Source organism: Octopus bimaculoides, unplaced genomic scaffold (assembly GCF_046866305.1).
Source record: "Octopus bimaculoides isolate indiv1 unplaced genomic scaffold, ASM4686630v1 contig148, whole genome shotgun sequence".
Lineage (NCBI taxonomy): Eukaryota > Metazoa > Mollusca > Cephalopoda > Octopoda > Octopodidae > Octopus > Octopus bimaculoides.
This window is the reverse complement of record NW_028315398.1, coordinates 35311-40000: the sequence shown is the minus strand read 5'-3', so window position 1 is coordinate 40000 and position 4690 is coordinate 35311. Positions and strand designations below refer to the sequence as shown.

The window sequence follows — 4690 nt, the reverse complement described above, 5'->3', positions numbered from 1 at the left end:
GCTCCAGCGCCATCCATTTTCGGGGCCGGTCGATTCGGCAGGTAAGTTGTTACACACTCCTGAGCGGATTCCGACTTCCGTGGCCACCGTCCTGCTGTCTATATCGACCGACACCCTTTCGGGGATCTAATGGGCGAAGCGTAGGGCACCTTAGCCGGACGTTCGGTTCATCCCACATCACCAGTTCTGCTTACCAAAAGTGGCCCACTTGGCACCGTGCATTCGTCGCAAGAAACGCGCAAAATAATTATCATTATTCCCAACGATTCGTAAACGGCCGCCTCCGTTCGGGAGAGGAGGAGTAGCGCGGCCCGTTTCGCCCGTTCCGAGTTCGAGAGTAGATCGAGGCCGTCAACGTCCCCGGGGCCTCCAGTCGTTCGCTTTACCGGACGGAATTGCGTGTCGTTCTCCTGCTGGCGCCAGCTATCCTGAGGGAAACTTCGGAGGGAACCAGCTACTAGACGGCTCGATTGGTCTTTCGCCCCTACACCCGGTTCCGACGATCGATTTGCACGTCAGAGGCGCTTCGGACTTCCACCAGAGTTTCCTCTGGCTTCGTCCCGACCGGGCGTGGATCGCCATCTTTCGGGTCCCCGGCCGCCTGCTACACCTGAGTCGGAGCGTGAACGCGCGCTTTCGAGCGCGAACGCGCGGGCCCGACCCGGGAACGATGCTTCGAAACGCCGCGTGTTACAAAAAAAGAAGCGAGCCGCCGCCACCACCACCGCTGATGCTGCAGCAACCGACGAGATTAGACGACGGCGGCAGCAACTGCGGCGGCTGCTGCGACAGCGGCCCAACTCCCTTCCCCCGAGCGGCGACGTGTCACGTTCTCGCTTTCGCTGTGCCGTCGGAGTTCGCAAAGTGAAAGGCTCCAACGACTCGCAGTCGACTGGGACTCCTCGGTCCGTGTTTCAAGACGGGTCGGGTAGGTTGCCGATGCTCGTCGCTGACCGGCAGCAGCGGGCGGCTTTTCGGGCGATCCCGCCGACTCCTCCAACAACCACCGCTCCTGCTGCTGTAGCACCACGCGCAAAGACGAGGAGCAAGTAGAAGAAGTAGTAGAAGAAGAAGGAGCAGGCGGGCGGCCGCGTCGCTTTCGCGACTCGCTGCGTCGTGAGTGCTGAGGGCGAGGTGCGTTAGCCCGTCTCCGTCGGTTAGCCGTGCCTGCGCTTTCGTGGAGCGACGGGCCCGGTCGAGAGAAGCGCGTGGATCCCGACGCCGGTCGGTCCCCGCGTGAACGGGTTCCGGACGCCGAGGCGCTCGTCTGCGACCTGCGGACGCCGCGCGCCTACCGGCCCGACGGGAACGGGTCGCGACGACGGATCGGAGGGGAAGTGCGTCCGATGCCGGCGCCACGGAAATCGAGCGCCGACGAGGCGGCAGACGACCGCCCGCGGAAACGAGCGGCCGCCACCGACGCGTTCGTCGGCGACGACGGCGCCTTAGGAGGCGGGGGTGAAAGTGGCAGCGGACTGAGTCCCCTCGCGATCGCGGTGAGCGGTCCTACCCGTTTACCCCTGGGCGGTTTCACGGTCTCTTGAACTCTCTCTCCAAAGTTCTTTTCAACTTTCCCTCGCGGTACTTGTCGGCTATCGGACTCGTCCCCGTATTTAGCCTTGGATGGAGCTTACCACCCGCTTTGGGCTGCGTTCCCAAGCAACCCGACTCTCGGGCCGAAAAGAAACACCGCCGATCGCCGCCGGCTCCGAATGGGCCTGGCACCCGCTCTGGGCAGCCCCGATCGAGGGGACTCCGAACCTAGCCGGGCGAAACGATCGACCGTGTACGACCCTTGCGCCACAGCTCTCGACGACCGGCGCGGCCGACGAGATTCGGCGTTGGGCTTCTCCCGGTTCACTCGCCGTTACTTAGGGAATCCCGGTTGGTTTCTTTTCCTCCGCTTAGCGATATGCTTAAGTTCGGCGGGTAGTCTCGTCCGAGTCGAGGGCAGCTTAGAAAAAAATAAAAAGTCGTCGCTGCGGCAAACCGCATTCGATTCGTCGTCGTCGTCGTCGTCGTCGTCGTCTTCGATGGCCTGCACGAACGCTCGCAAACGAGATCCACAGAGCGAACACCGACCGAAGATGCAGACGGCTGCGGCGGCGGCGGCGGCGGCGGCGGCAGCCACGGAGTAATACGAGGAGGCAACGACGGCGAGGGCGGCAGGCAGAAGAGTGCGCACGAACGGCGGACGGTGCGTTCCCTGCTGCTACTGCACATGTCGGCCGCTCCGTGGCAGGTGTCGCAGCGATGACGGTCTGGCATTGCGGGAGACGGAGGATCGAGCGGCGCGCGCTCGCTAGTCGTGCCGGAAGCAGAAGCAGTAGCGAGAACGAAAGGCGAGCTGTTCACGCTGCCCGCCCGCTTCCACGGCGCGCGCCCTTTCCTGCGACTCCCGACTCCCCGCCGCTGCTGCTGCTGCAACGGCGGACGGCTTTTTCGTGTCGTGACCGCCTCTCGACCGGACGGGGCCCCGGGACGATGGGATCCCGGGGCCGCAATGTGCGTTCGAGGTGTCGATGTTCACTGAGTCCTGCAATTCGCATCAGTTCACGCGGATAGCCGCGCTCTTCATCGACGGACGAGCCGAGTGATCCCCCGTCCAGGGTTTCGGTATTTGCTACTACTACTACTACGCCTACCAGCACTGCTGATGCTGGCCGACGCAGAGGCGAGGAAAGGAAGGAAGACGAGAGAGATATTGATGTTCGTGGAGCCGCAAAGCGTGCAGCACCGTCGGCCTAGCGCACTGTATTCGGGCGGACGCAGGCTGGGTGAAAACTGCGCGGTCGGCAGCTGCCAGAGAGAGAACGAGAAGGAAGCATAACGACTTGCGGGCTTCGTTCACCGCTGATGACGCCGCCGCTTCTACTTGCTCGTTGCTCGGCTGAGGCTGAGGCTGCACTGTTAGAGGGCCGACGATTGCGAGGGGGCCCGGCCGCGGCTTACGAAACCGGCTGGATGGCGCCGGAAAGGCGAGGAGGAGGCGACGACGACGACGACGGCGATGTTGGCCGGCCGACGCCAGGAAGGAAGACGAGAGAGATATTGATGTTCGTGGAGCCGCAAAGCGTGCAGCACCGTCGGCCTAGCGCACTGTATTCGGGCGGACGCAGGCTGGGTGAAAACTGCGCGGTCGGCAGCTGCCAGAGAGAGAACGAGAAGGAAGCATAACGACTTGCGGGCTTCGTTCACCGCTGATGACGCCGCCGCTTCTACTTGCTCGTTGCTCGGCTGAGGCTGAGGCTGCACTGTTAGAGGGCCGACGATTGCGAGGGGGCCCGGCCGCGGCTTACGAAACCGGCTGGATGGCGCCGGAAAGGCGAGGAGGAGGCGACGACGACGGCGATGTTGGCCGGCCGACGCCAGGAAGGAAGACGAGAGAGATATTGATGTTCGTGGAGCCGCAAAGCGTGCAGCACCGTCGGCCTAGCGCACTGTATTCGGGCGGACGCAGGCTGGGTGAAAACTGCGCGGTCGGCAGCTGCCAGAGAGAGAACGAGAAGGAAGCATAACGACTTGCGGGCTTCGTTCACCGCTGATGACGCCGCCGCTTCTACTTGCTCGTTGCTCGGCTGAGGCTGAGGCTGCACTGTTAGAGGGCCGACGATTGCGAGGGGGCCCGGCCGCGGCTTACGAAACCGGCTGGATGGCGCCGGAAAGGCGAGGAGGAGGCGACGACGACGGCGATGTTGGCCGGCCGACGCCAGGAAGGAAGACGAGAGAGATATTGATGTTCGTGGAGCCGCAAAGCGTGCAGCACCGTCGGCCTAGCGCACTGTATTCGGGCGGACGCAGGCTGGGTGAAAACTGCGCGGTCGGCAGCTGCCAGAGAGAGAACGAGAAGGAAGCATAACGACTTGCGGGCTTCGTTCACCGCTGATGACGCCGCCGCTTCTACTTGCTCGTTGCTCGGCTGAGGCTGAGGCTGCACTGTTAGAGGGCCGACGATTGCGAGGGGGCCCGGCCGCGGCTTACGAAACCGGCTGGATGGCGCCGGAAAGGCGAGGAGGAGGCGACGGCGACGACGGCGATGTTGGCCGGCCGACGCCAGGAAGGAAGACGAGAGAGATATTGATGTTCGTGGAGCCGCAAAGCGTGCAGCACCGTCGGCCTAGCGCACTGTATTCGGGCGGACGCAGGCTGGGTGAAAACTGCGCGGTCGGCAGCTGCCAGAGAGAGAACGAGAAGGAAGCACAACGACAGCGGAAACGATTTGCAGTCCTCGTTCACCGCTGCTACTTGCTCGTTGCTTGTTGCTCGTTGCTCGGCTGAGGCTGAGGCTGCACTGTTAGAGGGCCGACGATTGCGAGGGGGCCCGGCCGCGGCTTACGAAACCGGCTGGATGGCGCCGGAAAGGCGAGGAGGAGGCGACGACGACGACAACGGCGATGTTGGCCGGCCGACGCCAGGAAGGAAGACGAGAGAGATATTGATGTTCGTGGAGCCGCAAAGCGTGCAGCACCGTCGGCCTAGCGCACTGTATTCGGGCGGACGCAGGCTGGTTGAAAACTGCGCGGTCGGCAGCTGCCAGAGAGAGAACGAGAAGGAAGCATAACGACAGCGGAAACGATTTGCGGGCTTCGTTCACCGCTGATGACGCCGCCGCTTCTACTTGCTCGTTGCTCGGCTGAGGCTGAGGCTGCACTGTTAGAGGGCCGACGATTGCGAGGGGGCCCGGCCGCGG

General features: G+C 63.5%; 2 non-coding genes across 2 annotated transcripts in view; both read right to left on the bottom strand.

Moving 5' to 3' along the window:
• LOC149129127 (large subunit ribosomal RNA) overlaps positions 1–1953 on the bottom strand; it is a 5178-nt gene extending 3225 nt beyond the window's left edge. The window contains exon 1 of the ribosomal RNA XR_016240438.1: positions 1–1953. This exon is cut by the window's left edge and continues 3225 nt beyond it. This is a non-coding gene — a ribosomal RNA (large subunit ribosomal RNA).
• Positions 1954–2454: 501 nt separating this feature from the next.
• On the bottom strand, positions 2455–2613 carry LOC149129126 (5.8S ribosomal RNA). The gene has a single exon (XR_016240441.1). It is a non-coding gene; the product is annotated as a 5.8S ribosomal RNA (ribosomal RNA).
• Between the last annotated feature and the right edge of the window lie 2077 nt (positions 2614–4690).